Below are 9,734 nucleotides of genomic sequence, written 5' to 3' on the forward strand. Positions count from 1 at the left end.
GTTAGGTTAGGTTAGAATTGAATCTCCGAGGAATTTGAGCGTGGGAAACATGATGAGATTATTTTCAAGAAAATTCTATGGTTCTTAAGATATGGCGTCCCGATTTTTTCAGGGAAAGGTCTCGTTACTCGGTTAGGTTGGATTAGGTTAGAATTGAATCATCGGGGAATTTGAGCGTGGGAAACTTGATGAGATTATTTTCAAGAAAATTCTATGGTTCTTAAGATATGGCGTCCCGATTTTTTCAGGGGAAGGTCCCGTTACTCGGTTACATCTCTGGAAAATGCATCCTGGAAAGGGCTACTTCTGTAAGTGATGGAGGCGACAGTAGGGGATCTCTTCATTCGTGTTCATTGTCGGTTGTAACCTCTGTATATAAAGAGCTGCTAAGAATTGTAGTTGGCGGCGGTAGGGGGCGGCATCTCAGATTTTGACCGGTTGTAAAAGTACACCGAAGTCCAGTCTATTTTGGTATTTTTCTCTGAAGTGCTTATGCATGGCGCCTTTCTTCAAACGATAAGAATGACGGTGCACTGTAGGCATTACTTAAGGTTCTGGTGCAGCGTGCCTTCTTAAGGTCCCCAGCTGCAACCCCTTCCGTTCCTTTTACTGTACCTCCTTTCATATCTTTATTCCATCTTACTTTCCTCAACCCTCTCCTGACAATTGATTCACAGCGCAACTGCTTTGAGGTTTTCCTCCTGTTACACCTTTCAAACCTTTTGCTGTCAGTTTCTGTTTCAATGCTGAATGACCTCGTGGGTCCCAGTGCTTGGCCTCTGGGCTAAATTCTATGTGCAATTTAGTTGGCCTACGACATTCTCTCTCTCCCCAAACCTTGGGTTAGGAAAGGTAGTGTTCATTTTGAAACGACTCACTGCTCGATGGTTTTCATAACAGATAACGAGGGCGATCTTGAAGTCGTCGGATGTGGCGGTGACATTGTCCTTAATAATCTTTAAAGGGGCTGCTCCATCCTGACGGTAATGATGGTGTGCTTGTAGTGGCCCTTATAGAGCGTCTTTTGTTACGCCTTCGCTGCTATAGTTTCTTGTAGCCGTAGCTTCTTGGTACCACCAGGTTAGAGCCGATTTTGTTTTGTTTTTTTATTTCTCTGTGAAATCTTGGTTGACAAGGCTCTGGTTTGCTCTGTCAGCTTCGTTGCGTTTCCTTCCACGTAGAGTAGAATGACAGTTCTGCCCTAAAACGGAAAACTGCAGTAATTGCAACATTTTCGAAATCGAGATGTGCCACCTACTGGCCTCGTGAAACACTAATGCACAAGTTACTGCAGTTTCAGAAGGATTCTTCAATGCTTTCAACGAGTATTTAGGGGGTCCCATCTGCAGCGTCTGCAAAATCAGTAGTAAGACAAGGGAGTATCTACCATTTTTCTCAGTTTTGTATTTTTGCAGACGATGCAGTCTTCTATTTTATGGCAGAGTTCTTTAATTGCGTAACTGCCCTTACGGGCTGCTGAAGGCAAGAGCCCGTGCTTTACATTGCTTCACTTTGTTTGGTTTTATGAACAGCCCTCCACAGGGATAATTCCCTCTCTGGCGGGCCCTTGTACGTCTTCAAAACAAGGATGGCTGAATCTAGTGTTTGTTGGTTTAGTGTAGAGTCTAGACTTATAAGGAAAGGTTATCCTTCTTGGGTCTGCGAGAAGGATGATGTTAGAAGAACTCTAAGATCTAACACCAACAGTGGGACCAGATTGCTAAAAGTAAATCACCGGCCTTAGATTTTCTAATTTAGTTTTTCCATTACGACCAGCCTTCAGATTCATTTGTGCTCAGTTAATATTCTTCCTACCGATCTTTCTATTCTCAATGGTCCTTTCCCGTAGGGGGTTAGTGCCGCTACGTCAGTGCACCCCATGCGGTGCACTGTAGGAATTACTTAAGGTTCTTTGCAACGTGCCTTCCTAGGGCCCCTATCTGCAACCCCTTTCGTTCCTTTGACTGTACCTCCTTTCATGTTCTCTTTCCTCCATCTTACTTTCCTCAACCCTCTCCTAACAATTGATTCATAGTGCAACTGCTTTGAGGTTTTCCTCCTGTTACGCCTTTCAAACCTTTCACTGTCAGTTCCCGTTTCAGCGCTGGATGACCTCATAGGTCCCAGTGCTTGGCCTTTGGCCTAAATTCTATATTCAGTTTGTGCTCGGTTAATATTTTCCTATTTATCGTTTTCTGTTTATGATGTTCCTTTTAAATTGTATAACTATATAGTTGAGTTCTCAGTAGGATTTGGTGATTTTAGCCACGCGCCTGTCATCCATGCAAAGGATCCCTTTAGGTAGTACCCTGCCATAAACCATCTCAAAAAGTGACAAACGTAGCCACTCTCGGCGGATCATCACGGAATGTGCAAATTCTGTGCAACTGACCTCGTTACCCGCAATCAAGCCTATTCCTCTCTAGGGTTAGAATGTATGTGTGTGAAACCCTCTCTCTATATATATAGCAAAGAATTTGCAATGCAAAAGAGACGTAGCACTGCTGAATAATCCTGCAATGCGCGTTTTTTCCACTTTTCTTTTTTACCCCACAAGAAATTTTTAGTTTTCTGTAAAAGAAAACTATTGTGACGGCTTTGTCCGTCCGCATTTTTTTCTGTCCACCCTCAGATCTTAAAAACTACCGAGGCTAGAGGGCTGCAAATTGGTATGTTGGTCATCCAACCTCCAGTCATCAAACATACCAAATTGCAGCCCTCTAGCCCAAGTAGTTTTTATCTTATTTAAGGATAAAGTTAGCTATAATCGTGCTTCAGGCAACGATATAGTATAGGCCATCACCGGGCCGTGGCTGAAAGCTTCATGCGCCGCGGCTCGTACAGCATTATACCGAGACCACCGAAAGATAGATCTGTCTTCAGTGGCCTTGATTATACGCTGTAGATGCTGTACAGAAAACTCGATTGCGCCGAAGAAACTAAGACGTGTTTTTTACTTTTTTTTCGTATGAGCTTAGATAACTGAACACGGTGCTGCAGAAAGCATTGCAAAGACAGAATTCTTTCTTACAATTTAACTCTGTCCCCAAAGCACACGCAAAAGCACCGTAATCCGAAATTTTATTTAGTTGTCCTGTCATTGTCTCCATGGAAACCATTGTTTACAAACAGACCCCTACCTCATTATGAAACCTTATAATGTAATTAATGTATATTCTCACATTTTTTCCCTCAGAGGGAAAAAAATTCAGGCAATGACATCAATATGCAAATGTTTTTCTTATTTGTAATGTATATTCTCATATTTTTCCCTCAGAGGAAAAAAAATCAGGCAATAACATTAATATTCAATTTTTTTATTTGTAATGTATATTCTCATATTTTTTTCTTCAATGGAAAAAAATTCAGGCAATAGCATTAACAAGCAACTGCTTTTGTTTATTTGTATGCTATGTGTTTGAGAGGTAATGCTAATTATTAATTCACTGAATTTGTAATTTAGTTAGGATGTCGTGGAATTGGAACTTTTAAAAGTTCAAGCGAAGATTCAGTGCATTGCTACCCTAATGCCATTCTCCTTGCGTTTTAATACATTTGTATTTATTAGTTATTTTATTAATTTTTTTGTATTTTTTAATAAGCGAAATCTCTCTCCTTTTTGTATTTCCCTTTACCTCCTCTTACTTCTTCCTAGTGAACACCATAATATTCTTTGGAAGCTTGAATTTCAAGTCAATGGCCCCTGTGGTGGGTTTGTTCCATGTGAATAGGGTTCATCTTCTGAATATAATAGTAATAACAATCTTGTATTATTATTCTTGATTCTTGAGCACACAATCTCACTATGCTGATTGCTTTAAGTGAGTAAAATTGCCCACAGTTGCATTTTTGTCCTAAATTTTTTGTAAGGAATCGTGCAAATAGAACAGATTCGCGTCTATCAGGCTGAAAAATTTAATGTTAAGATTATTCTGCCTTGCGCATCTTGACTGTCCTCTGTTCTGCTTCAACAGGTCTGATGGGGAAAAACGAAAGCATAGGATAGGAGAGATGTATGCTAATATTGCACCAGCCCCCCCCCCCTTTTTTTTTGCTATGCCTCTAGGTTAGGTTAGGTTGGTTAAGTTAGGTATATATTTCCTGCCTTAATCAACAATAGTACTATAGGAGTTCCACTCACTTTATCCTTTGTTGTTTGATGGAAAAAGGAACTCGTGAATTTTAAACCTTTTTTTTATATGTTTATTTTTTCCTATTGTTTGTTTGTTTGTTTGTGTCAAATATTTCGACCCTAGAAGCTTACTTACAGCAATTTGCAATCTTAGGATTTTAATACCCTGGATGTCATGTGGTTTTCCAGTCTTAGGAAATTAATACCCTGGATGTCATAAGGTTTTCCAGTCTTAGGAAATTAATACCCTGGATATCATATGGTTTTCTAGTCTGGGAAATCAATACTATGGATGTCATATGGTTTTCCAGTCTTAGGAAATTAATACCATTTATGTCATAATGTTTCCCAGTCTTAGGAAATTAATACCCTGGATGTCATATGGTTTTCCAGTCTTAGGAAATTAATACCATTTATGTCATAATGTTTTCCAGTCTTAGGAAATTAATACCCTGGATGTCACATGGTTTTCCAGTCTTAGGAAGTGCATACCCTGGATGTCACATGGTTTTCAAACTTAGGAAATTAACACCCTGGATGTCATAAGGTTTTCCAGTCTTAGGAAATGAATACCCTAGGTGTACATGGTTTTCCAATCTTAGGAAATTAACACCCTGAATGTCATAAGGTTTTCCAGTATTAGGAAATCAATACCCTGGATGTCATTTGGTTTTCCAGTCCTAGGAAATTATTGCCATGGATGTCATATGGTATTCCAGTCTTAGAAAATTAATATCATGTATGTCATAACATCATAATGTTTCCCAGTCTTTTACTCTAGGTCTGCGTCTATCCTGACAGGTGCAGAGAGACTGAGTAGCAAAGAATTAATTTGGTTTGGAGCCACTGCAACTGGAACTGATTCATCACGCTGCTGAAAAACTGGGTATGTCACGTCCTCGCAGCTTCCTACCTGGGTAGCGTCGTCCAGTTTTCTATTCAATAGCCTGTCATTTAGGTAAGATAAAACTTATTTCTGGTTTTTATATAATTTTTTCTTCATACAAATGTGATCAAAAATAGATATTTGTTTTATCGTCAAAATACAACGTAACCTAATATTTCACTCAGTCCATGCATCCAGTTTCTTTATATTTTACTTTTTTAATGTCACTGAATATTAATCTAATCATTAAGTTGCTTTTGCGGAAAGAGAGGAGGCTTCTAACAATGTAATGCACGTGAAGAAAATTATGAATATATTTCAAATACTGAAAACCTGTACATATCATGACTGATTACCTGATTACAGTGGCCATAGACCTATTATCCGTTCAGCCGTTAGGTTGAATACTGTAATAAAAACTCTCAATGCATATTTAAGGCTTTATTCAGCTAAGCTCCCGCCTTAAATAGTTACAGCAGTCAACAGAGCAGGGTACACTAGCTAAGATCCCGCCACAAAGACTTAAAGGTTAGTGAACAGAGCAGGGTACACTAGCTAAGATCCCGCCACAAAGACTTACAGCAGTCAACAGAGCAGGGTACACTACCTAAGATCTCGCCACAAAGACTTACCTAAGATCTCGCCACTAAGACTTACAACAGTCAACAGAGTAGGATTCACTAGGAACATCAAAAGTAAACACAACAGGAAGAAAACAGCCATTCGCTAACGACAAACAATGTAGCTAAACGTTCAAACAGGTTATTAAGATAAATGCCCATTTACCACATTCACCCCGGCTTTAATAACATCGTTATACCCATATTTCATATAAAATTATAATTATCTTACAAAAATACAATTACAGTACTTGTAGTTTCATTAAACGTAGTGAAATATTACAGGTCAGACGATCTACGTTGTGAAAGTGAAATATTACAGGTCAGACGATCTACGTTGTGAACGTCTGGGGACAACTGACAACGTCTAGGGACAACTGACAACGTCTAGGGACAACTGACATCTTATCATCATTATTAGAAGTTGTAGCATTATCTTCGATAGGCTGTTCTATATCCTTGACTGACAGTTTCAACCTCATCCTCAGGTCAACTAACGTCAGTGCTTTCAGCAAGCCGTGTCTCGCCAGTCTCCGGCGTTGATGGCACATCACAAAGATATCGTGCTAAATCAATGATATCCACAGTATCTTCACGTCCGTCTTTAAATCTAATACGTGCGTATGAAGGGTTGTCTTATAGTTCAACTTTCTCCACATACGTCGTCTCAGAAGAACAGTTCCCGATTCGCACAACCATGTGGGAAGATTCATTCCAGAAGAGGTCTTTCGCAGGAAGATGAACATTCTCTCACGAGGGGTCTCACCAGTAACAATGGAAAGCAGAGTGGGCGAATTGAATGCGACGCATCATCGAGAACCATTTCCCAAGTTGTTGGCGGTAAATCACGAGACTTCAAGGAAAGCATCATGGACTTCCATGAAGTCCCAACAAAACGCTCGCATTTTGCAATGCCAGTTGGATGATTAGGGCGTAGAACAACTTGTTGCGACGTCATGTTGAAGGGGAATGATTTCAGCTCAGAGGACTTAAAGGAATCTCCTCTATCTGAGTGCACGTAGTTGCGCAGACCAAAAGTCGAGAACAGCTTAGTGAGACAAGATATAATTGAAGTGGCAGTCTTATCCTTGCAAGGCAAAATGTGAAAGGAAGTCTACTATATTTGTCAGCAATTATGGGATAGTGGACCCTTGCAGTCAACACTTCAACGATCAAATGGTTTTATGGCTCGTATTAGTTCAAACCGGTGGGCATGATAAAAAAACTAGGTTTTGCACTTGCTACAGGTTGGACAAGACGATATACTATTACCCTTTTGACCTCCTCCAAAGATGAGGGAAAATTACGAGCTCCGATGAAATGCATAATAAGTAACTCCTGGATGACAGAGAAGAGACTCATTCAGTTGATATAATATGCTGGGCCCTAAGAGCCGAGCACAAGTTTCGCAATAAAACATCGGCTGCAGCATTGCAACCAACCAGGGCGATGCTGGACTTCAAATGAATAGGGCATAAGTTCTACTTTCCCATTGCAGAATCTTTTGTTTCTTATTTTGTCTTTATGCTTATAGTCACCAAATAAGAAAGAAACAGACTTTTGATCTGATCTGTTACCAGAGTGAAGCATAGAAACACTTTCGATCTGTTGCCAGGCGCTTTCCAGTCAGATAATGGCTCCATTTCCTTACAGATTCGATGATTGCATAATTGCCTCCTTCACAACACTGCAATGTCTCAGTCCGGCACTATTGAGGGATCTCGGGAAAAAGGCCACTGGACGTCCATCCTGGCTAAAAGTAGCTCCAACAGCAAAGGGCAAATTTTCGTTCACAGCAGCTTTGACCTCCTTCAAGCCACTGATAGCATCGACTGCCTCTGGAGAGAGCGGAAGAATGGTTATTTGACGAGAGGGCAAATCCCGCGATAATAGAAAGCAAGCCAGCCTGTCAGTCGTTGCAGCGACTTCTTGTGGGACAGACATGTTCATCAGGACCTCTGGACGTGATTTGAGGGATCAGGTCGCAGCTCATCATGACTAATTTCACGAACAGAGTGAGAGGAAAGAACACATTTAGCTTCACAATCCATAAACCTGGTTTTTGTCGTGTTCTCCTGGTTTTTGTCGTGTTCTTCCTGAGTGTTGCCACAAACAACGACGTCACCAAAATCCGCACAAACACCCTTTTTCATAGACCATTCGTTCTGATGATCTAATGATCTTCAGCATTATAATCTTTTGAAAAGCCAAAACAAAACCTATTAAATTGCTGCAGGATCGCACGTCTGCTTCAAGGCTTCTGTCATCCTCAGGGTGGTAACATTGATTTTGTCCAGTGTCCGTTGTATACCTCTCCACTTGTTTAATGATACTTAAGACAGTGGCACTATTGAAAGAAAATGGCTGTATTCAGGCATCTTGGATAAAGACGATCTTCTGTTTAATGCTCTTACCAACCCACAATCGAAGAAGGGCACCTGTAAAGAAAAAGAAAATTTGCTTGAATTAACCTATTTAAACCTGGGATAATTGATTTCTTTGCCTGAAGTAACGAGCATTGTGGCATACTTAATTTATATTCATAATAAAATATATGCTTCTGTTAAACCTGGGATAATTCGCCTGAAGTAACGAGCATTGTGGCATACTTAATTTATATTCATAATAAAATATATGCTTCTGTTTAATGCTTGAAGTAAGAAAATTTGCTTGAATCTTATTTTTAAACCTGGGATAATTGAAAGTAATTCATAATAAAATATATGCTTCTGTTTAATGCTTGAAAGAAAATTTGCTTGAATCAACTTATTTTTAAACCTGGGATAATTGATTTCTTTGCCTGAAGTAACAAGCCATTGTGGCATACTTAATTTATATTCATAATAAAAAATATATGCTTCTGTTTAATTCTCTTACTAACCGTGTAATTTACCGAGTCAAAACCGAAGAAGGGCACCTGAAAAGAGGAAGAAAATTTGCTTGAATCAACTTATTTTAAACCTGGGATAATTAATTTCTTTGCCTGAAGTATAATATGCATTGTGGCATATATTTATAATTTATTTAAACCTGGGATAATTAATTTCTTTGCCTGAAGTAACATGCATTGTGACATATTTATAATTTATTTACCTGACGTAACATGCATTGTGGCATACTTAATAATTTATATTGTTCATAACAAAATAGCATCAAGCCGAGCACTGATCACTTGTTTCGGCCATTCAGTGTCTAAGACTGTGAACAGGAGAAGCTGGAATGGTCCATGGTGGACAACAAGATAGAGAGATCCAGAAAATAAGGGAGATGAAGTACAAGGACTTAAAAGTTGAAACTTGGAGAAAACTCCACTGTTGGATAAAGAAGCAATTAGTTAATGAGATTGGACAGACAGACTTTCTTCCTTGAAGTAAAGGAAGAATGAATGGATGTATCCAGAAAAATAAGGAGATGAAGTACAAGGATAAAAGTTGAAACTTGGAGAAAACTCCACTGTTGGATAAAGAAGTAATTAGTTAATGAAATTGGACAGACAGACTTTCTTCCTTGAAGAAAGGAAGAATGAATGGATGTTAAGTAAAAGGCTGAAAATGGGGTGCAGATAGGGGCCCAAGGGACACTGCAAGCACCCTTTAGTAATGCCTACAGTGTACCACGTGAGGTGCACCGATGGTCGAAACCGCTACAGAGTTCTCTAACACAACGGTCTTGCACACGCGTTTTTTTTTTTTTTTACCTTAAAATAGCTTTTTGTAAGTCAATGTTTTCTACACTCGGTAACTTCCGTAAAATTCAAATATTTTGAGCATTAATATTATTAAAAGTGATTACTGAAACAAAAAATTAAAACATTTTGAGCATTAATATTATTAATTAATTAAGTTGTGAAACGTATCGGATTCTGTTCCTTAACAGGGTTGTCAAGGTCGTCCTCTGAAGTTCGAAAAAGAGAGTCCAAGAGAGGACAACTTTTCTGTTACTTTGCCGTGAAGCGAAATTTTCGGCAACTTTCGAACACAAGTGATAAAGAGGAATAAGTAAAAACAAGAAGAACGGACGAGTTATCAAGGCTTTATAAAAAATAATTTCATTAAATAAAAAAAAGTTTGTATTTTTCAATAAATATTTTTAAAAA

General features: G+C 39.0%; 1 long non-coding RNA gene across 2 annotated transcripts in view; it reads left to right on the forward strand.

Moving 5' to 3' along the window:
* LOC136840713 (uncharacterized) overlaps positions 1-7,078 on the forward strand; it is a 114,471-nt gene extending 107,393 nt beyond the window's left edge. For both annotated transcript variants that reach the window (XR_010853710.1, XR_010853711.1), the window contains 2 exons: positions 4,934-5,090; positions 6,127-7,078. This is a non-coding gene — a long non-coding RNA (uncharacterized lncRNA). The remainder of the gene's footprint in view (positions 1-4,933; positions 5,091-6,126) is intronic.
* Positions 7,079-9,734: the final 2,656 nt, after the last annotated feature.

Source organism: Macrobrachium rosenbergii, chromosome 8 (assembly GCF_040412425.1).
Source record: "Macrobrachium rosenbergii isolate ZJJX-2024 chromosome 8, ASM4041242v1, whole genome shotgun sequence".
NCBI classification, from domain to species: domain Eukaryota; kingdom Metazoa; phylum Arthropoda; class Malacostraca; order Decapoda; family Palaemonidae; genus Macrobrachium; species Macrobrachium rosenbergii.